We start from the raw sequence: 24490 nt of genomic DNA, 5'->3' as shown, positions 1-24490 counted from the left end.
AAGTGACCATGCTGCATTAGTTCTCTATCTGGATATTCTCTGCATTCGAAATAAGGTTTGTACCTTTGTATAAATGTACTGGGAATAAAATGAATCAGGGGCTGGGATAAACAAACTGCTTATTATCCAAAACTGATGTCTCTGAGATATCGGAGACTTTTATTACATGCACTGATTAGGGGAGGACCACAACAATTTGGTAGAAGATGTTTGTAAGATCACTGCAGATATATCTGATAATTTACATAGACTGGTAATATATACTGGGAAGATATCAAATTGCTCATGTTGGTTCAACTCATTTTGTTCAAAAGCGAATCAATTACTAAGAACGGCCCTCCAAGAAACCCCATGAGATAAAGATTAAATCAGGAAATTAGGAGCTGTGTATAACATTGAATTGGACATCAGAAAAAAGTACTCCAGGGGCAGGCTTGGGCTGATTTGGAGCAGGCAGCCGACATTGGTAATGATGTCCTCTTTTGGAAAATTATAAATTCACCCTTTCTTAGGGCAACTTCTACTCCTACCTTAGATGCTTCAGTCCTGCCTGAAGCCTGGATCTCTCATTTTGGTGCTATTTTTAATCCAGAGAGTACCCCCATGAATGCTAGTACATTAATATCAGAAATCAAATTCCATTGGAACCTATCATTATTGAGGATGTTAGTATTGCATCATAGAACAGTATATTAGGAAAAGCGCCAGGACCCAATGGGGTTCCTGTGGATGCTTTCAAGTCATATTCTTCCCTAAGGGTTCTGATTCTTACTTAAATCCTTAATGCTGATTCAAATGTCCACTATCAAATAACTTGGATGGAAAGTGTGATTGTCCCCATCTTTAAAAAGGGTTGGAAAGTTGGTCCAGGAAAATGAGATATTGTCAGACATACAATTTGGCTTTAGGAACCAATCAATCAATCAATCATAGCATTTATATAGCGCGCTACTCACCCAGAGGGTCTCAAGGCGCTGGGGGAGGCGGTCTGCTACTGCTCGAACAGCCAGGTCTTGAGTTGATTCCTGAAGGCGAGGTGGTCCTGGGTCAGGCGGAGGTGGGTGGGGAGGGAGTTCCATGTCTTGGCGGCGAGGTAGGAGAAGGAACGTCCCCCTGTGGTGGCTCTTCGGATGTGGGGGACGGCAGCGAGGGCGTGGCTGGTCGATCGAAGCTGGCGTTTGGGAGCGTAGAAGTTGAGGCGGCTGTTGAGGTATCCTGGACCTTGGTTGTGTAGGGCTTTGTGTGCGTGGGTGAGGAGACGGAAGGTGATTCTCTTGTTGACCGGGAGCCAGTGCAGGTCTCTCAGGTGTCCGGAGATGTGGTTGCGACGGGGGATGTCCATGGTGAGTCGGGCTGAGGCGTTCTGGATCCGCTGGAGTCTCTTCTGGAGTTTGGCGGTGGTTCCGGCGTAGAGGGAGTTGCTGTAGTTCAGACGGCTGGTGACGAGGGCCTGGGTGACCGTCTTCCTGATCTCGGTGGGGATCCACCGGAAGATCTTACTCTCGAAGTAAGTACTGTAGAACAGGGGATCAATTTTCACCTTTTTATTAGTGAATATACTTTGTCAAGGAAGGGGACACATATATTTGTATTCTGCAGATTTATCAAGTGCTTTTGACCTTGTAAACCATGCTAAAATATTGCAAGTATTAATGGATATGGGTGCTCTAAGTGATATAGTTTGTTTTCATTCCCAGCTATATGCCATTCTAACATCATTCGTGAGGAGTTATGACAAAAAGCACATACTGAGAAATTTCGGGTGAACCACGGGATCAGGCAGGGTTGCATGCTAGCCCCACTTTTGTATTCTTTGTATCTCACTGGGGTAGATTACTTCCTGCAAAATGTTAATGTAGATGCCCCAAGGTAGGACACGTTTCACCCAAATGTAACCCTATGCCAATGTCACAGTACTTATTTCTAGGACTGCAAATGGTTTAGAACGGCTCATCCATAACTTTTCTAACTTTATGGAGCATAGAGACCTGAAATTGAACTTAGGAGAACCATTTACCATGTCCAGTGGGAAAGAAAAGAGATTTAGGATAAGTATCTATGTACAGGGACATAAATTAAAAGAGCTAAAACATGTTAATTACCTGAGAATTACATTCTCCCAAAAAGCTGGCTGGTCTTCCCACATGGAGGCAACTAAATTTAATTTGGTCAGGACCATTGTTACAGTTCTCAGATTTTCTGAGAAAATATGGAACAAGCCCGAAAGGATATAATGAAGCTGTACAGAAGTAAATGTTTAACAGTAGCCTTATATGGCTCCCCGGTGCTGGAAAAAGTGTAAGTTGTAGCAGGTTCAAGAAAACAACTTTCTAGGTAGGCTCCTTGGTGTGCTTAGCTCAACTTCCACTTTTTTATCATATCCAGAACTAAGCATGGAAGACATTGAAAACACCATTCACCTTACTATTTTGGAAAAATGGCATGGTATTTGGATAAAGGAAGGTACCAAATTTACAAGAGAGGTTATTTGTGATTCTAGGTTTTGATCATTCTGAAAAAAATCCTATGGTGGCAGAATTTGAGTTCTTTAAATTGTGAAGTAGGGGGAAGAATTAAGGGGCATTTTATCAAGGAACTGCATTAAAAGTATCGCCGCTTTCGCGGCAGAAAACTGCTGCTAAAGAGGAGATAATGGGCTTGATAATGTTATGTTATGTCATGTTAAATTGTTTTTAGAAGGCGGGCAGCTACCCATCAAGGGTTTCCCGGCGCCAGGAAGAACACGTTGAAATTATTGGTTGAAAAGCCACGTTTTTAAATTCTTGCAAAAGCTAGCAAAATTTGTTTCAAGCCGGCGAGATGCGGGCAGAGTATTCCACACAGTAGGACCGAGAAAGGAAAAAGAACGACCTCCCATCGTGAGAGTCTAATCCTGGGTACCACAAATTTTTCCTGAGTTGTTGACCGCAGTTGACGTGAAGGATAATAAGGTTGGGTCAGGGACTCCAGATACTGGGGTGCAGTGCCAGATTTGATCTTAAATAAATAAATAACTTAGTGCTTTAAACTTAATACCTTTTTCCACCTTCAGCCAGTGGAGATCGTGTAAGTAGCTAGTAATGGAGGTGAATTTGGGAATTCAGCATAATAATCTCGCTGCCGTATTTTGCACTACCTGTAGCTTCCGCACTATATATCTTTATTGACCCCAAGATAGAGGATGTTGCCGTAGTCCATTCTTGAGGTCACAAGTGCTTGGGCCACTGTTTTCTGGTTAGAGCAAGGAGCATCCAAACCACGTTTTTTTAACCATTTTAATATAGTGAAACAGGTGGCTGCAACTTTTACAGCTTGCTGTCTCCTGGACAGCTGATCATCAACAAAAAAGCCCAGGTTACGGGCTTGTTGAGTGGACTGGGGGGTATTGCCTAATTCAGTGGGCCAATGACGGGGGCCCCAAAGTTCTTTGTTATTCCCAAAAAAAAGAACTTCGGTCTTGTCACTATTAAGTTTAAGCATGTTAGTTTGCATCCATGCAGCCACTTTCTTTAAGCCCTCTTGTAAAGCGGATGGGCCGGATTCCTTCTCAGCAGAAAGAGAGATGATCTGGGTATCGTCCGCGTAGGAGAATAAAGATAGCCCAGCTTCTTCTACAATAGTTGCCAATGGTTTGACATAAATATTGAAAAATAGTGGGCTAAGAATGGATCCCAGTGGGACTCCACATTCTGAAGAGTAATTTTTTGAAGTGGTGGCATCAGAAAATATTTGATAAGTGCGATTGGTTAAAAAATATACCAGCCATTTCAGGGCTGTGCCTGAGACGCCGAGGCCTTGAAGGGACTGTATTAGCACGGTGTGAGACACAGTGTCAAAAGCAGCACTTAGATCGAGCAATATAAGTGCTGCTGTGTCTCCCCTGTCCAAACAGTATCTTAGCATTCCCATCACGCCCAACAGAGTAGTCTCTGTTGAGAAACCGGCTCTAAAACCGGACTGGGAATCATGCAGGAATTTGGACGATTCAGTAAACTGTGACAGCTGGACATTTATATGTTTTTCCAGAATTTTTGAAAAAATTAGTAGAAGGGAAGTAGGCCTAAAATTGGAAAGCTGGGCAGGGTCAGCATTAGCTTTCTTAAGGAGTGGAAGAATCATAGAATGCTTTCACGCAGCGGGAATGTTTGCCTCCTGTATGGAGGCATTAAGTAGATTCATAACTAATTCAAGGGCAGGCATATCAAGTTGTTGTAGTACCCTGGGGGTAGAATGTCCCTGGGTGAGCCTGATTTAATGCTTCCCAGATATTTAAAGAATGAACTAATATCTAATAGTGCCCAAGATTCTAATTTGTTAATAGATTCGGTGCTGTTTGGCACCTCTCGTTCAGGGTTTTGTTCCATAGTTGTGTCTATTGGAGTGCTGCCTAACATGGAGTGGATGTTTTTAACTTTGTTCACAAAGAAGTTGGCCAGGTCGTTGCATTGTGCCTCATCCAAAGGGGGCATGGGTTGCGTATCTGGTCTTGAGAGTTCTTTTACCATCGAGAACAGTGTACGTTGGCAGTTTTGTGCATTAGAGATGATTTGTGTGACATAGTTGCATGTGTTTCTTTGCAAAGTGCATGGTATTTTTTTAGGGCATTTTTATATTTTATTTTGAACTCAGTGATATAGTTTCTTCTCCAGTCTCAATGTTTTTACATTTCCTTTTTTCTTCTTTTAGTAGCTCCATAAACCATGGTGTAGGAGGGCGGTGATTGTATGTTTTTTTCTTAAAATTTGGAAGACAGTGGTCCAGTGCTTTCATGAACTATCCTTGGATCGTATTGAGCGAGGAGGTAGAAACATGGGGGATAGAAGGAGCACTGTTGGAAAGATGCTCATTTAGGACGTTCATGTCCAATTTACTGCAGCTTCTGGATTTCTGCTGTGGGCCAGAGATCATTATGGGTGAGTTTGTAGGCACAGTACAGTGAAATTTAATTGCATAATGGTCAGACCAGCATAGGGGGAGAGGTGAAAGACATTAAATATCGGGAAGATTGGAAAAAATAGGATCTAATAAATGGCCTGCCTTGTGAGTCGGGCCTGTATTACATAGCGGCAAGTTCATTGCTGCAAGATCTGAAATCAGCATATTGCTGGTGGAGCAAGATGGATTTTCCAAGTGTATGTTAAGGTCCCCCAAGACCATAAAATTGGCCTCCTTAAAAGATGAGGAGAGATTAGTTCAGGAAAGGAGGCCACCCAGGAAGTAGGCACTCCAGAGGGTCGATAAACAAGCACGCCAGACAGAGTAAAATGCGGGGTCAACACAAGTTTAAAACAGGCCTGCTTCACAGCCCTTAAAAGCGAGTTCATCTAATTTGCATGAATAGGATTTTTTTAATATTATAGCTGTGCCACCCCCTATCTTTGTTTCCCTGTCAATTCCAGCTATAAAGTAGTTGGGGGGGAGGGGCAGGGCTACATCTGGACCTGAACTTTGTTGCAGCCACGTTTCAGTTAGAAACATAGCATCCGGCTGTTCACTGCTTAGAAAATACAGCATGTCCAGTTTATGTTTGGCAAGAGACCGACAGTTAATATTCCAAAAAGTGAAATTCGGGCGGTGAGTTTACCCCAAGTGGAGGGGAGGTGTGAGGGAGGCTCATTAACACTATGCTCTCTGTTAAGACATAATTTGTCGAATTGAAAACTGCAGTACTTGCATTTGGAGGATTCATCCAAAAGATTGAGCGACTTACAGTTGGTTGGATGGAGGCCACTGTGGTTTTCTAGCTGTGCAGACGTGTATCTTATTGGGGCAGAGTCTTTTAAGGAGTGTTTGCCAGGGATTTGGGCCCCTGGTCCCATTCAGGCACGGACGGGCGCAGACGGGCTCCCCTATGGCGCACCCACTTCGCGCATCCGCTGCGCGTTCGTTGCTGCATCCGATTTTATCGCGGGAGGTAGGGGCCGCTAAAACACCAACCTCCTCGCGACCAGAAGTGGTGCAAATCAAGCGAAGTCCCTCCACAACAATCGGGATATACCCGCGGTGGACCGGGGACTGGATAAACCAGCCTTAGGTAAGTGCAAAATGGCACTGATTACTTTTAAAAGAAGTGATAGTGAGGAACCAAATTCTTAGAAGCCTTAAAACAAATTCAAGCATTAAAACAAATTCGGCAAGAAATATCGCTGGCTAGTTTAAAATATAGCAATAACCTACTCTGGCATCGAGCAGCGAGCACTGGGGTCTTGTTGTGCTCATCTGCCCTTGAGAATTCCCATAGAAGCCCATGTTCTGGTGTGAACATGGGCTTCTATTGGAATTAACGCCAAATTTAACGCCGTTCCTTGACAATATGCTCCTAAATCCCTTAGAACCACACAGTATTCTGAAATATAGTAAAAATGAAATTACAGCTATTTTAATGAAGAAAATGAATGCACATAGAGAGTACCAAGAAAAGGCAAAACCAACATATAGTAGGTACCTCATGTGTTATGTGGGACAGGGGATGCAAGACTACTTGGTTGGAGTAATAAATGTATATGACAGATTCTTGCTTACTAGATTACGTTTTGAGTCAGTCAACCACTTTGTCTTGTTTCTAAAAATTGATTCATGGCCTCAGAAATTATCTAGATGCCCTTGTGATGGAAAGGCAATAAATCAACTTTGCACTTTATTTTTTTTTTTTACATTTTTTATTGATATTAGAAAACATTTACTCTGCCCTCTTTTTCTGTCTCAGGGCATAATCTATCATAATGTGGCACTTACCTCCCTTAAACAACTAACATTCACATGTGTTGTACTATCATTACATTTATTGAATAGGCCATACGTAGAAGATACATCATTAACATTTTTAGATAATTTACATTTTAAGCAAAATTGAAAGGGTTCTAGTGTTGTGTTTTTAACTATGGTTCCCCTTGTATGTCCATTCCAAATAGTACTTTTAAGATTTTTTTTATTTTTAATATATGTGTTTTTATTTATTGTAAATAGCTTATAAGATACATATTGTAAGCCACCATGTATGTATGAATTTTCAGTGAGTATTTTTAAATATTTTTTCAAAATAACTATTTATCTTTTATTAATTTGTATATAAATTCGAATAAAGATTTGTCTGACTGAATTTAAATGTTGGTCATAATAGCTCTGCACAGTAGCTCAGCCGCGGCCACTGCAGGTAAGAGCGGTGCGGTGGTAGGGTGGGCTAGAGGGGGATTTCAAGATAAAACCATGAGGCAAAATGAATTTATTTAATTTTCCCTTGTGGTTGTCTCTCAAACACCCCCCCCCAGCCGGCCCCACTGCCCCACCGCTCTTATGTGCAGCGGCTGGAAGCGCTGCTGCTGGGAATAGGTGGCTGCTGCCCCTCAGGTCTACATAAGAAGGAACACTGTGGCCAGCTGTGGTGCAGGCTTGTCTTTCAGAACTTGCTGGTACCACTGGCCGTCCCTTGAGAAACCCTATACTTACATAAGACGTAGCTGTTTGGGAATGACTATTTTCAAGTCCTTCATCAACTAGGGTTTGTGACATTTTTATAGGCGGTTGTGGCTCACCGGTTAGCCCCCTGAGAAGCCCTGTACATGCAGAATATGGATCATGGTCTGTGTGATTGTTTTGAAGCCCATCGTCAAATAGAGTACATGTAAGTTTTATAGGTGTATCCACTTGTGGATGATCATTTTCAAGCCCTTCATTCCAAAGGCCATGTGAGATATTTTTTGGGGATCCTCTGGGGAGCACATCGACATTCACCATCTCAGACGGTGAACATTTACCTGCATGAAGATTACAGGGACATGGTTGCGCGGTAACTGTGTTTTTTAAGGATAGATCTAAAGGAACGATTTGTAGATCTGGGACCGTGAGTTTTTCTTCTTCTTTAGTGAAAATGTGACTTGATTTTGGTTTGTTTAGCATGAGCTCAACTTCCTGGTTTTTACATGACCCTGGCTGTTGTGTAACTGTGGCTGGGAGTTTCCTGATCAAAAATGGCCTTCCTGTAATTGTGTTCCATGTACTGGTTGTGTGTTTTGTTGGTGAAGCAGTGTCTCTAAGACCTCCGTTTGCAGAGTCCATGCGTAATTTGTTATGACTCACTGGGTATCTTTCACCAGTTGCTGGTGTAGGGTCATTTTGGCAGATCTGTGTGATGTCCTCTAGTGGTATCGACGTACACTTTAGCTTTTGTAGTACTCCGGCGCTGGTCTTTTGTGTTGGCTCTATGATGGAAAAAAAACATATTAGAAAAGGCCTAAACAACTCTTTATAACCCTATGATTGTTACTGCCTGTTTAAGTATTGCTTTATATTTTTTTTAGAATCCTTAGTTGGTGCTTCAGACAAATATACATTGGTGTTCTTTTGGAGCTACATTTTATAAAACACACCTGTTTTGCCCCTTTCTGGAACTCTTTTCTTTATAGCTGGTCCGTCTATAGGCCAGAAGAAAAATGTGCATCCTTTTTAGAACTTGTTTTTTATTTTTAAACATTTTAATTATTTTCAGCATGAGAAAACAGGTACAGAACAAGCATGTCACTGTCAAGCAAAAGGCCTTGCACCACCCCACAGCTCCCCCCACACATTTTGATACAAGTCAGGTCCCCCTCAATAATATACAAATACATTTGGATTAATGTTCGTTCAGTACTTTCATAATGTACCGTCTCTTGGGCTCGAGCGGCTCTTCCTTGTGTATGTATCGTAATTACACACCAACGGCCTGTCTCATAATCCTCCGTCCAGACCATAGTAATGTCTCCATTTACCCCACACTCTACGAAATTTCTTCGGCACCCTCTCGCCCTGTAGGTGACCCTTTCGGCCACCATGTACAAATCCATTCCCCTCTGCCATTCTCCTAACAGGGGTGTATCCGGTGTTCCCCATTTCCTGGCTATGTCCCTCCTGGCTACCACCAGTGCTAGGGCTAAAAAGGTCAGCAGTGGACGGGCTAGATCCACATCGTTCGACATCCCCAAGAGGATGAGTGGATGAGTTTAGGGTCCAGTGGGATATCCATCTCTAGTACCTTGCCCAGTTCAGCGGTGATCTCTCCCCAATAGATTTGTATGTGTGGGCACGACCATATTATATGTAAGAAATCTCTAAATGCAGCTCCACAGCGCAGGCAACTAGGGTCAGACACTCTCCCCATCTTAAAAAGTCGTACTCTGTCAAAGTATACCCTGTGATGGATCTTAAATTGTATCGGGCAGAGTCGCAACTTAACCGCTACTTCCCTAGGGTGCATCAATACCCCCCCCCCCCCCCCCCCCCGGTCTACATCATCCATCTCCCCTCCTTCTTTCTCCCATATGACCCGAAGGCCCTTCAGCCTGTCTGGTTTATTATTCATGATTGATTTATACATCAGGGAGACAGCCTTTTCAGGGATCTTTTCCTGCAGCAGGCGGCCCTCCAGCGGGGCATATTCAGGGAGTGCCTCCTGTAGTGTCCTTTCCGCCCGCCAAGCATGTCTAAGTTGTATGTACTTGAAGAACTGCGAGCGGTGTAGCCCAAATTCTGCCTGTAATGACTGTAATGACTTCAGGGTCCCGTTCTTGGCTACATCCCCTAGTGATAAAATTCCTACGTCGTCCCAGCCCCGGAAGCCTCTTAGCTTACTAAGTTCTGTCAACCATGCGCAGTCCCAGATCGGGGTCTGCCTCAAGGGTTTTCGTGTCCAGCCTGTAGCTTTCGATGCCCTCTGCCATGCTCCCAGCGTAAGTCTAGTGGCCGGTAACAGTCTGGCTTGTCCCTTCCCCTCATATATGTAGTATAAGCAATTGTGGGTGCCCATAGTGTGCCTTTCTAACGCATAGGTGGGGTGTGTGGCCGGTGCATGCACCCATTCATTGATGGGGGCCAGGTGTTCCGCCCAGTAATATACCTCCAAATCAGGGAGCGAGATCCCCCCATCGTATTGGTGTCTCTGTAGGGTCGCCAGCGCAATCCTGGGATGCTACCCTAGCCATAGATAGGACCTCAGTTCCGCAAGAATTTCTCGAAAAGTCTTGGGCTGTACCGGGAAGTATTCATTTTGAAACGCGTACAGAAATCTCAGTAGTGAGATCATTTTAAACATGGCTGCCCGCCTGACAATTGTCAGGGGGAGCAATTGCCATCTACTTGCGTCCATTTTAAAGTTTCTAACAATCTGATTGATATTGCGGTCATATGAGATGTTTCTGTCCGTTGATATAAATATCCCTAGGTATAGGAATCCCTCACTGGTCGTCTGCAGTCGTTCTGGTAACTCAGGCCACTCAGTCCGCCCCCGGGGATCGTAAAGTGTTGATTTGTGCCAGTTGATTTGATATCCAGATCTGGCCCCGTAGTGGTCCAGTTCACTGAAGAGAGCCGGTACAGTAGTCTCCGGCTTCGTCTCATATAATAACACATCATCTGCGTACAGGGACAGTTTCTCCTCCTGTATCCCTGCCTGCCCCACTCGGAAGCCCGTCACCCTAGGGTTCTGCCTAATCGCACATGCCACAACTTCGATAGACAAGGCAAACAAAAGGGGGGATAAGGGGCAGCCCTGCCTGGTTCCCCTTTGTATGGCAAAGGACCTGGACAGCGTACCATTTACCCTGACTCGGGCGCTAGGGCCTGTGTAGAGGAGGCGAACTTTGCATCAAACGCCTTTTCAGCGTCTAATGACAGGAACCAGTAGGGCTCTGTCCTACCTTCCACTTCACAGAGCCAGTTATGTGTCCTGCTGAGATTATATCTAGTCGCCCTTTCCAGGATGAATCCTGTCTGGTCCATATGTACCAGGTGGGGTATGACACGTCGCAGGCGTAGGGCCAGTACAGTTGCGTAGAGCTTTGCTTCGACATTCAGCAGAGAGATGGGGCGGTAAGATGCGCAGTCCTAGGCGGGCTTTCCCGCCTTATAAATTGGGATAATCGTGGCCTGTCGGAGGTCCAAAGGGAATTGACCCTCCTTTTCGGCATCATGGAACAGGCCTAAAAGGTGCCTAGTCAAAAGGTCGGCCGTCTTCTACAAGAATTCCGCTGGGAATCCATTGGGGCCTGGGGCCTTACCTGCCCGAATTCTAATTTCTTCCACCGTAATATCGGTCTCTGAGTCCTCACTGTCTGCATCTTCAAGCTTCGGGATATCAATAGTAGATATGTACTTCAACGCGTCGTCCTTAGACCCCAGGTCGCTGGCCTCATAGAAGGCCCCATAGTGGTCAGCGAAAGCGCCTGCTATCTCAGCATCAGTACATGCCCATGTATCCAGGCCAACCCTTACATTTTCCACCCACCTCTCATCCTTCTCTTTTCTGCTTAACCATGCTAGAAGTTTCCCGGACTTATCGCTCACATCATAGATGCGGTGCAGGGTGGCCAGTGCCTGTGTCTTGGCCTCCCCTGTCACTAACTGCCTGTACTGGGCTTGTACATCAACCAATTATCACAAAGTTCCTGTGTCTTTAGTTCGGTGATGTTCTGCTTCCAATTGCAAAATCTGCGCCTCCAGTGCTAGGACCTCCGCCTGTTCCTTCTTCCTTGCGTCAGCAAACCTACAATGCGCCCTGTCTCTAAGCACCACTCTTTTTAGAACTTGTTGAGGCTCCGCCCAACACTTTTGCTTGAGGGTCTACCTTTTGCTGAGTTTTTGCATATTTGTGAGCTTTCAGGGGAGCTGTGAAGAAAATGAATCACTGTCACATTTCCATTATAATGCTCCGATTTAGCACACTTTCTGTGGGCACGATGGAATCTTGGGGGGTTTTGGACTGTACAGGCTAATCATTACACATCCTTTATAAAACAAGGCCATCCCTTTATTCACCTGTAATAGCAGGATTATGCTGGATGATGCCCGATGTGTCTTTAGACTCTATGTGGCAGATCTACATGGAAGTGCCACAGCGTGGCACTGCAAGCCCTTTGGCTGTGCCACGCTGCAGCATTTCCATATTACAGGGATGCAACATATTTACAAGAATATGTCGCATCTCAGTGCTTCCCCCTGTACTGGCGCACAAACTGCAGCTATGCGCTGGCACAGGCATCCTTGCACCATGGTGCAAGGATGCCTGCGTTGTGGGGAGATCGTCTTTGTGCAGGAAAGTGCACCTTGCTGCACAAAAACAATCACTAAAGGCATTTTCCTCTTTCAATGCACCCGGTAGAATGCAGCACGCACTGAAAGAGGAAAAAACGAGGAGAAATGAAAACATTTCTGCTCGTTGCGCATCGCTACGCCACCTCTAGGGTAGCGTAGCATTCAGACACAGCGTTAGATTTACGATTTCTTGTAAATAAGGAGATGTGTCTTTTTCCATGGGTGTTGCTTTGGAACACCCCTTCAACTTAAAGTGCTGCATGTGGAGGGGCCATATTTACAAGCAGTGGAAAAGTCATGCAGGGTGGCTTTTCCTGTCCTTGTAAATAGGGAGAAGCCCCCTACGCCACCAGTACGTCACAAAAAGTGACTTACTGGTGGTGCATGGGCCTTGTAAATCTGCTCCTAAGATTTGATTTAGCTCATTAATAGCCAGCTGACCTTCTGCTTCATAACCTATAAAAACACATACACAAGAATATTTGTTTTTTAAAAAGTCTGCGATGTTGAAACAATAGGGTTAGCAAGTGTTTCAGAACTATAGTACTCTAAATATCAGTACCTTGCTGAAATTCAACCGTTTTCTTGTCTCTCCATGTTAATTCTGGGAGATCCTGTATGCAGACAGACCTATTTGCTTTAAAAACAACTCTAACAAACAGCACATGTCATAGTTGATTGCGTCATTTAAAAAATATTATTATACAAGTGTTACTTCACAATATAATAAATCTTGTAATGTTACTGGAACTGATATTCTTATCAAACCTTGTAGCATAAAGGGCTAAATAAGGCAGGGGCTTTGAAATGGCGCTGAGCACTTCTCACTTCTAAGCACAGGGGCTGGGTTAGATCCTCAACTCATCATTAAAGAATTGCTCAAATCATATTAAAAATCACGTCTAATCAACACTTGCACTGAGCACATACAGTTTCCTTCCTTCTAACTCAGCCCCTCCTGAACTGGTCCTGTTGATCAGGGCTTTTGAACAAAACATGTTGCCGACCTTTAACAAGTTCGGCTGCCCTCGTACGGAGCTCCCTGATTAAATCTAATCTAACGAACTTTGGATCAATTCCCCACGATGCCTTAATGTATCTAGCACCGACTGAGTGCTTGACGCCGCTACCGGTGCAGCTCTACTACTGACATTGCCCTAATTAATCATAGACCACACGGAGGACTCCTTACCCTGTGGTTCCCTGCCCCTCTCCCTGGTCCTGATGAAGACCCCGCAGCAAGGATAACTTTTCCTGCACTATCAGAGGGTTGACACGTCTACTGTTTTTCCAATTGCGGCAACCTCACGCCAATATTTTGTATATACACTGTACCTTGTGTTGTATGCCTTTCTAAAATTATTGTCGCCATTTCTCATGGCAGCTGTTGCTATACCAATTATAGCATGAAAAGTTCATTTAAATGATTGATTTTACTGTCACACAATCCCACCACTTCCCTTACCTCTCCACCATCACTTCCCTCCTCCTTCCTGGGGCACTTTATGACCTCCAATACAGTTGATTGTTTGCTACGTGTATTCATTACACTGGATCCCACAGTGAATAAAACTTTGCGGATCAAAATAATTGTTTTTGATTAATTCATTGAATTGTACTATATGTTCCTTGTTCACACTGGGACCCCTTCCTCCTAGGACCTTTAACACCTGGCAAACGTATGGTATAAACCACTTATTTTATTTGTACATTTTTGTAAAACACAGATTTTCACGTAAGCAATGCAACACACTCAAACAAACGACATGGTGCAGGTACGTTCCCTCAACCATAACAGAAGTCCTTGAGGTCTCACAATTACAAAAAAGAAATAGCTGTTCATATGACACCCCTACTTTACACTTGCATGTTCTTAATCACAGGATGCTACCAAAGCCTGCCTTCTCAGAATGAAAAACATTTCATAAGTCTGTTACAGACTTGCTCAAAGCATATTAGAATTAATAACCCGCTTGCACTAAACGCATACAGATGTTTTTCTCTATCTCCACCCCTCCTGCCTTGCACTGTTGCTCAGGGGTTTTCGATAGGACATTCAAAGTATGCTGCCGACCATTAACCCCAGGCAAACACTTGGTTTAAACAATAGATTTTATTTTTAATTTTTTTGGAAAAATTGAAATTTTCACGTAAGCAATGCAACACAATGAAAAACGTCATGGTTCAGGTAACGTTTTTTCCCAAACCATAATATAAGCAAATATGGTCAAATGCCATACATTTCAAAAGTGAATAAACATGTAAATGCTATACGTTAACATTGTTTTTACCTGCAGCAGAAGTTGTCTGTAGCGCATCGGCCCACTTTGCTGAGGGGGGATAAACCATCTGCGATTGGGTTCCATTTCATAGCTCATGTCTGCTCTGATTGTGTGTGCGGCCTTTGCGATGGTATTTTATACTTAGAAAGCTTGATAATTATGCATGGGCCCATTTTGTCTTGCGGGAGCAGCAATCTGCAATTGGTTTCCATTTCATAGATGTCTGCTACTGATTGTCTGCGTGGCTGTGGAATAGCATTTGATACTTATTAGAGCTTACTCAGATTTGGGCATCCCTGTTGTAGGATCGTTACTGTTCTATGACTTATGTGTGGTTAGAATTTGCAAAACCATATATTCTTCAAGTATGACACACTTCCACACACACCTCTGTTGCTTATCTCACCATGCTGGCATGCTGTGATTCACTAGTATTCACTATGAAGTCCAAACTCCTTTCTGATTTCCGCAAACTTCCATAGTGTATTAGCTACATAGAGGCCCCAAACCATGTCATTCCAGCGTTTGTCCATGTATCAATATTTCTTCTCATGCTTCCTTACTAAATTGTGGGACACACCACAGACGCAGGTCCAGCGAATATGCCTTCTGCATTGTGCTCCTCTCCAGGGAGACCACACACAGCATTGTCTTGTGGTCCTAACCAATAATAGAACCAGATATGTTCTGACTTTACCCTAAATTTTCCCCTCCCAGTGGAAAAGCTCCATGTCCTATCTATGAGAAGCTAGTATGCCACCACCTGCTGTCATTGTATACAGTATAGTGTAATTCAAAGTATGGCTGTCCTGATGCCTTTGGACCAGTGTGTGTTGCACCTTTCCAATGCCACCCTAAGCACACCAGTGCTCTATATCAGGTTTGCCAGTAATGTCTGCAACTCCTCAAAGTAATTTGGGGCAATCACCACTGAAATATTTACAAAATGCTTTAGTAGTGTGGGTAACCTTAGCGTGTTGGATAGAGGCACTCTATCAATATAGGATAGTGGTATCGTACAGCAGAAGACCACCAACCTCAGCTGTTGCAGGGATTCTGCTTAGGAACAGAACTATGCATTGGACCACAGAACAGTAGTAGATACGACTGAGTCACCATACCACCTCAGTGCCAGGAGCCCGAGTCTGACTATCTTTAGTGTCTCTCTTGCCCTCCTACTCATAACTGGAGGAACAAGTGAATTGATACCCCAGAACACAACACTCCCGGCCTTCTCAGGGATCAAGGTGACAGGACACTCCCCTTTGCTCACTCACTCGTACTCGTCCACAATAAGTTATAAAAGAGACATGAATGACGTTTGAAATGTTTATTTAAACTATTTATTTAATTATTGTGTCCTAGAACACAGCATAGGTGCTACAATCAGAAAACAAGTGCCTAACAAAGATACCATCAGCACCGTATAATATGAAAAGCCCTATCATATTATATGACAGAAAAGCCTAGTCCCCCTCTCTTTCATTAAAAGTGACATAGTAAAACCAATCGAACCTGGTACAATCCGACATCACACCTGGGCTGCATTCCAATGACTGGAATGTTATTGCATACATTCATTATTTTCAGATTTTGAATATTGTTCTGCATTTCAAATTGAGGATGTGTATTTAAAATATGCCAGTAATGCTTATGTATTCTGTTTCCAACGTTATGTTTGTCTATTTTTCTGGACATAATCTATTGGATTCGAGATCCTATTACTATAAACTGAGAAAACAAACACACACAAAATTCACGTTGACCCGTACTAAATTGGTATATTCTTCGACTTTCATAACCGATTTATCCTCGGAAGGTTATGATTATTGGAGAGACATGATTGATTTAAAATCAATATGGAGTACCAAAAATTGGCAGGTGCAGGGAACTGAATCATTGCATCATGCATGTTTGATACTGTCTCAGCCATATTCTTGAATCAGACAGTGCAGCAAACTACATGTTTTGGTCTAGCTACTGCTAAGAGTTTAACATTTCCAGTCATTTCGGTCATTAGCAGCTTATGACGGCTACCAGCTATATAGAAATGTTTCTATAGAGGAATTACAAGGGATGGTCCACAATGGTACCATCACTTCATCCACTATTGCTCCCTTGATATGGTTAATATGGCTTCTCAGTGCTAATGCTTGCCAGTTGCATTTTTCAAATTCAACCGGGGGGTATGCTCAGTAGACCTGACACTCGCTTTCCACACACACATACAGTTACTACATATTCTGTGGATAAATTGTGTCAGCACTGGTTGGAACAGTCATTGTTATCATCTGTGAAACAACATCTCTCATGTTTAAAAGGAGACATTGATGGATTTCCTTTTGGGTCCCAGGTCTCCTCGTCCAAAAGGTTTTGCATATGCAGCATATAATGAAATCTGGAAGGTGTCCCAAATGGAAGCAGCTTTCAGGTTGCGACAACTTGATCAAGACAACTTGCGTAAGGTTTTGGATGTGGTAGACAACAGCATTAATAATTTGTCTTCTCGATTTGCACTTTGGACAATATTGTTTCTTCTGTTTTTGACAATGTGCAGAATGATGTATCTGCCTTGTATCATGGTCAAAATCAGTTGCGTTCTGTAATGCAATTTGGCAGGACTTTGCAAACATTGAAAAATGGGAAAGTGCCTTGGTATTATTAGAACACAACTGCCCTGTTTTTACCTTTTAATTTGACCGATAAACAAAAGCTTATGTCTATAAAAGATTGCACATACACTTTGTTACATATTGAGAAGTTAGAACAACTGCCATTTTCAATAGCACGATTCTTTGGTATGGTTAATACATGGGGTTATTTCTTTGCCCATTTCACTCTTTCAGTTTAGTGCATGTATGAAACATTATCCTATCGGGAGATTTGAACCCCTGGGTTGTACTTTTCTGCACAAAATTTGATCTTTAACGTTTACGTTTTGCTGTCTACGTGAAGATAAAGAAGTTTTCCTCACAGGGGATGACTGTGATTCTACTGTGGGACACGCGTTAATCTGTACACAAGTTCAGCTTCACAGTGCTTACAACGTATCAGCGCCCAATATTGCCTGTTTTCTAAAAGGAACATCTGTCCCGTCAATAATTCACGCGCTCACATTGCTTTCTAATGGAAGTTATCTTATCCTGAATAACCACACCTGCTGCTGGTTACGGGCAGGGATTCCCTATATAATAACGGTTTCTGAAAGAGTTACTTGTTGCAGCAATGTTCTTTTTCCTCCCCTGCATGGGATTGTAGATATCTCTCAATGGCCTTTCATTCCCACTTTGAAAACAGACTTCAATAAACTAAGCAGACTCAAAGTGCTATTGTTTCAACAAGAAATCGCTCTCACTTTTGCTCAAGAGACCTTCAAATTGCAGGTGGCTAGAACGTCTAGTGAAATTCAGCCACTGCTGAATACGAATCTCCCACTTTATTTTGGGGAATTGATTCATTAGATCATAATGCGCTGGATACATAAAGCCTTGCGCATTCCTTTATACTTGTAGGCTACGGCCTTGTTTCATCTTTTCAGACTATCTTGGGTGTAATACCGGCCTTTATACATTCTATTATTTTCCAGCACCTTCAGTTTTTTTTTTACTTAGCCTTTCAATGGTGTGTGGAGTGCTGTTATGATTGATTGATAGGCTTTATTTTGGTAAAAAAAATACCATAAAAGCATGTACAACAATACAAATTACAATGAATATCAATGCAATCTAATTACACCCAAGGAATTAAAGCAGAAAAAGCAATGTTTAAAACGATTAAAACCAGATTAAATTGACAAGGAAAGCCTTCTTGTACGAATCAACCAGGCCCATTTTAAAAACTTTGACACAGCACAAACAATTACAGAAGATGTGTCAGTTATTGAAATATGCATTGCCACACTGCACTGGCGGGTGCCTAAGAGTCTGCTTAAAGGTTTTAGCCACCGGGTCCTCGGTGCACGATAGTCCGGACATTCAAAGAAAATATGCGCTACAGACTCTACTCGGGTGGGACAGGATGCACAAAGAGGGGAAAGTTGGTAAGACCGTTTCCAAAGGGAGACTAGCTCACCTACTGGTAGTATCCCCACTCGAAACTTGAAATACAAGGTACGGTCAAACGGCATGGAGATAATATCTAAGTAGGGTTCATAGGCCACCACATCCTTAATCCTCACAAAAGCTACAGTGGAGTTGCAATGACGTGAATCTAGATGTAGTTTTGCGGAGACCCAGTTCCAGTACAACTTTTTAATCATAGCTTTCGGTGGGGCAGTTTTCAAAGACCATGCATCCGATAACCCTATCTTTGCCAATAATCATTTGACATCCCTCAACCATTTGATCTTAGACCAACCTGCCATAGCCATAACCTCTGATAATGCTTCCGCATAGGAGGCTAATTCAGGGACCCGCCATAACCGTGCCCAAAGGAGCAGGGGGCGAAGTTGCGCTTGGTCCCTAATAGATCTGCAACCTAAATCTAGTAGCACAGGTACTGTTGGTGTGCTCCAGAGGAGAGCCATCAGATCTTTCAAGAATTTGCTCTCTGATTTAGCTGGTGCATCCAGGTTGCAGGTGCCCCACAGCTCTGCCCCATATAGTGCGGCACTGACCCCTCTGGCTTTATATATTTCCACAACAGGGGCTAAAGGTTTGCTAGATGAGGAGCGTTGTTCCTTAAGTAAAGTGCCTCCCACCCTTTGGTGGCCCAGTAGCATTTTGTGGATGTGCGAGTTCCAAGAAAGAGAGTCATTAAGGCGAATACCTAAGTAATCAAACTCAGAGACCCTCTCCAATGGCTCGGAGTTCAGAGCCGGAGGTCGTCCAAGTTTCTTCGGGGGATTCATAACCAGGAACTTGGTTTTATCGGTGTTAATTACCAGCCCTCTCAACAAATAAAACTCCTGGAAACTATTCAAAAGGCTCTGGAGACCCATAGGGGACTTTAAGATAAGAAGAGTATCATCTGCAAAGAGCAGTGGGGGGATCCGTTTTCCCGCCAAGGAGGGAGCGTTCGAGGGATTTTTCAGCAGATGTTCAACCACACCGTTTACATAAAGAGAAAACAGAGTGGGCGCTAGCACACATCCCTGTCGGAAGCCCCTTCCCACGGGGGATCCTTTCGGTTTTTTCACCCTTCGTACCCCAGCGCACCTGCACGAAATTGCCATCGTGTAGTTTTACCAGAAGATAAAGGATGTACGTGGGCAGCCCTAATTCTAGCAAAACCTTCCGTAGCTCCTCCCTGGGAACCAGGTCGAAGGCAGTCTTTAGGTCTATAAAGGCCAAATATAGACTGCCCCTTCACAGCACCACCACCTTCCAGTGGAGAAGGGTCAATCTGAAGGCTTGCTCGATGGTCCCGGTGCCAGAGCGGAACCCAGCTTGAAGGTCCGACAAGATATTATTGTCGTCCATCCACTGGAGCACCCTTCTCAGGATCACCTTCCCTGACACTTTTTGGGAGGAGTCAATAAGACTTATTGGTCTATTGTTGGCAGGGTTGTCCCGACACCCCTTCTTGAATATCGGGACAACCTCTGCCCCCTTCCAGGATTCCGGTACTGGTGCACCTTTACTAATGGCATTTAACAATGATGATACTAGCCTCCCCCACTCCTTGGGACTTGCCCGTAGTAGATCACCCGGTATCCCATCAGGCCCGTCTGCTTTCAAAGGCACCAGTGTCTTAATTACATTCTCAACATCTCTAACAGTAAAGGGAACGTGCTCTGATCCCAATAGGCGAGCACTCAGTGGGGAAACAGTAGTGGTAGGTGACTCGATTGAAGTATAGAGAGACGAGAAATGATTGAACCAGCTCTGGGCGGGGATGTTGCACGTTATCAATGTGCTAACTGGCCAATCCCTAGATCTTATAAGGTTCCAAAAGCCTCTGGCATCCCTTTCCAAACTCGCTTTCCTGAGATCCGCCCAGAACCTGTCCTCCCATTCTCTCTTAGCTGCAAGCATAGTTTGTGAATAGTCTTTCCTTGCCAATCTTATATCAGCCAAGGATTTACTCTTAACAGCACCAATCAGGGAGTTTTTCTTCTCTCTACATTTGTTCGTGTACCAACCCTGTGGATTGGGCCTATTCTTGCGCTTGTCAACTCGAGAGGACTTATTTGGAAGATGGAAAAGTTTGCTCAAGGCCTTGGTAGTAGCACAAAAGAGCGCTGAAACTTCCTCGGGATGTGGGATCAGTGCATCTAACTTAGACTGGGCGGTAGACAAGAGTGTTGTAATGGATAGGACTTTCTCTTCGTCCATGATAAGATTACTCCATTTTAGGCGCCTACCACAATTGGAGGGATGAACCTCCTGGTGGGCATGCTTCAGAGGGGACATATATGCCCCCAAATTCTCCGTCCAAAAGGGACAGAGAGTAAGGGAGAGCAGGTTGTGGTCACTCTTTACTGTGGGGAGTATCTCCATATCCAACAAATAGCCCCAGAGTTTGACATCAAGGAGGATGTAATCTTTCCTGGACGTATGATCCACCCTGTTGTAGGTGTGAGCTCCAGACGGATCCAATTTCGTCCTGCCATTCACAGCCCTGAGGTTGAATTCCAGGTTTAAAGAGTAGATTTGGACCGCCACTTGAGAGGTAGAGTTAAAGCAGGTATACCTCTCGTATTATCATCTTCAGTAGTCCCCAAAGAGTCCTCCAGTCCAAGGGGCTCAAACGTGCAGTTAAAGTCCCCTGCGACCAGGACATGAGAACTGTTGGTGTCCCTTCTTAACAGGGTTTCCAGCTCTGACACTATGGGTGAATTTGTACCCCCCCTTTGTACCCCTAACATAGATATTGAAAATATCTAGGGTCAGCCCTCTCTTAGGTCCTTTAAGTGTTAAACTCAGGAGATCGAGTGAGTCAGTCAAATGCTGGATAACCTGGCAACCAAGTGAGATGGCGACCCATATGAGAAGTCCCCGTGAGGTGCGACCCTTCCCAGATGGGGATGGTACAGCTGGGTGGAAAAAGGATGTGTAGCCTACCTTGTGGCAGGGCTCCCTACTCCAAGTTTCTTGGAAGATAAGAAATGGAGTAAGCCTCCACAAGGGTATTCCATTCTGGTAGGGACAGCTTCCTTGTAATACCCGCAACGTTCCAACCGAGAATCCTTAAGGCAGGATCCGCAACAGGTGGCTCGCCGTGAGGTACAAGGTTAGGGACCCACTCCCCCTCGGGGAGTAGGCGGGGTACACATTCTCCCTGCTTAGACCCACAGCTAGAATTAGCACCCTGTACTTGGGGATCACATACAATTGAGGAGGGTATCTGACTGATGTTAGTGGTCTCCAAGACCCTGGGTTCCATCCAAGAACTCAAACCCGGAGTACCCCAGGGAAGGTTTTGTTTCAATAACCTGGTATACTTCCACATGCCCCTACCCATGGAGCTTGCTGGTAAGGCATAGGGAAGGGGTCGTACCCGGGGAGGGCAAAATGTTGCCATCCTCTTTCATCCGAAAAAATGCCATGATGGTTGCTAACTGATCTCGGGTAAAAGAAGGTCAGATCCACTACTCCAATGCCTGCACTACTGGTCCCTAGGTTCTGGTTAGAGATTAACTGAGCAACCCTGGGATCCTTAAAATTAACCACCACGCAATCTCCCTCAAAACGCTTATGACTACGGCCTACCCACCCTACCCTTCTAATACCCAGAATCAACCCGTCTATTTCCCTGGGTAGTTGTCTATTAACCCTTAACCAGTGCATGGTTTTATTTTTTAGTGTCTGGTAGGATTCTTGCTGCCCAACCAGCAAAGGTGGTACGTTGGTGAGAATAGCAACAAAAGGGTGACAATCTTGGGGTAGATTCATAGGAGGTATTCTAGGAGCCTCTTTGGGAGGAAAAGCATCAGGCTGGGTAGTAAGGGGAGGAATAGAGCTGGTTATTCTGGGTTGGGCTGACTCAGGACATTTGCTGGTTCTGGAGTTTCTCAATTCAGCAAAATCATTTTTGCCAGTAACCTCAACACCTACGTGCTTCTTGGCATGAGTTTTAGTCACCCTAGGGGGGTCTGGAAGTTTAATCGGGTTATTAGTGGCCTGTCCTGGGTTTCAATCGCCTCCTTTAGCAGTGGCAACAAGAAGAGGAGGGGCCTCTAATGCAGACACCCCATTAATCGTTCCACTTACAATAGATAGGTCCTGTGGAGTGGTAGAGGTCACCCTAGTAGCATGTTCACCCCCTGAATCATCAGCCCCAATCCTAGTGTGTAGTTTAATTAAGGATTTGGTAGAGAAGAATTTATCGAGTGTTGCTTGTTCAAAACTGTCCAGTCGATCCGCTAGTCTTTTGACTCGCTCTACGACTGGAGTCAGAAGAGATTTCATCAATTTCTCTATTTGGGCGATCAGGGGGATATCAGGGGGTACGAGCACAGCAGGTGCTGTAGTCGGAGCGTCATGTGGTTTGGCTAATGACGCACCGAGAGACGCCACCTCCATGTCTCCCTGAACGCAGCTTACACCCACCCCTTTGGACTTTTGGATTGCTCCCACTCTTGTTCCAATTTTCCTAATTTTCCTATGGGGTTTAGGATGAAAACCTTTGCGGGGGCTAATATTCCTTTTCTTTTTGGCATGGGGGATTCAGTCTACTGCATAAGATAGCACAACTGGTGAAGTAGTGGATTCCCCATTACTAGGAATAGTGTTCAAGGTAGGCATAAGGGGTGGGACATTCAAAGGCTCCACAACCGGGGACTCTTCTTCGATAGGGAGATCCAAATCTAAGAAGCTCTCCACCCCATCAGGGCTAGGCGACAGAGCTATTTCAATCGGCTTTTCCAAAGCTGGGCAAACATTCGAGTCAGGGTCGGTTGTACATGATACAGAGGGAACCGGCGCCAGAAAACGCAGGGACGCCCGCTTCTCTAAAGGGCGTTTGAGGAGTTCAACAGATAGCCTGCGCTCAGCACGTCTCTCGGCTAGGGCAATCTCTCTATCAATCTCACGAGTGGCCCTGGAGAAGTATTTATCTAAAGGCCCCAGGATTGCAACCCCTACCGTAGAGGGTAAGGGATTTAGTGAGGGAGTAGATGAGTGTGCAGACATATTTCAACAAACATTACTTTAGTGAAAAGAATCAATCTAACTATATACCACAACAAAGAGGCACTCGTCACTGATAGTCACTTGTAGTAGTATCCGTACGTGATGCTCAGCAGGACGACAACTCACTGTACCCTGAAGTAATCAGGTCCGATGATTTTAGAGCTGGATGTCAGAGAGTGAGCCCAGCCCAGCCTCCTGCAGCCCCTGACGGCAACAGACGGCCAGCCCTTTTCCCAGGCTTCTCCCGGGACGCTCCCGCGCGCTCCTGTTCAGCGGTATTTTGTTCCTGTTATGAGAGGTAGGGAAAGGTCGGGGCGTGGCAAGCAGGGAGAGCGGACCAGGTGTGTCAAAATGGTCGATGCAGGGACTCCTGGAATACGGAGTCCCTGCTGCACAGCTCGCAGCCCTGCTGCAGTTCAATCCTCGCCCCTCACTCTCCACTCCAAGAGCAGACAGTCATCCTCCTCACGCCGCGAAGCGGGTCCGGAGAGCAGTCTTCAGTCCCAAGGGAGACAACAACAGTCCGGAATGCAAACGGGCAGCTCATCCTCGCCAGGCAAGAACAAAGTTTCAAATGGTGTCCCTGTTACACAATGGATGTCCATCCTGTGGTTCTACACAGACAAGGCCTATGACGACTATTCCATGAAATAATGCTGCAACTTTTTGGATGCTTGCCATTGGCGTCAATCTGTGTGAGCAATTGTAAATGTACATTGATACTTGTATAGCGCACTACTCACCCGCAAGGGTCTCAAGGCGCTTATACGAATACCGCTGTGGAACCCGTCCTGGCTTTCCCTGTGAGGCGTCCACTCCTGAGCACCCACCGAGTGAAGGCCAGGCATCCTTAGCATTGTGGGGGCCATTGATTAAGCAAGCTATTGCCCAGAGTTGCAGAGTGGGACTCTATGATTAGAATAGGCACTGAGGTGAGAATTATCAGGTCCGTGGAATTTTTGAGCCAAAGACCCGCAGAGGCGGGGAATTGAACCCTGGTCCCGGGCTAGACCTCTGCATCAGGGTTTGCCGCTCTAATCATTGAGCCACACTTCTCCACAATGGGCTTAC

The sequence above is a fragment of the Lissotriton vulgaris genome, chromosome 4_1 (assembly GCF_964263255.1).
Source record: "Lissotriton vulgaris chromosome 4_1, aLisVul1.2, whole genome shotgun sequence".
Taxonomy (NCBI): domain Eukaryota; kingdom Metazoa; phylum Chordata; class Amphibia; order Caudata; family Salamandridae; genus Lissotriton; species Lissotriton vulgaris.
Note: the sequence above shows the minus strand (reverse complement) of the source record.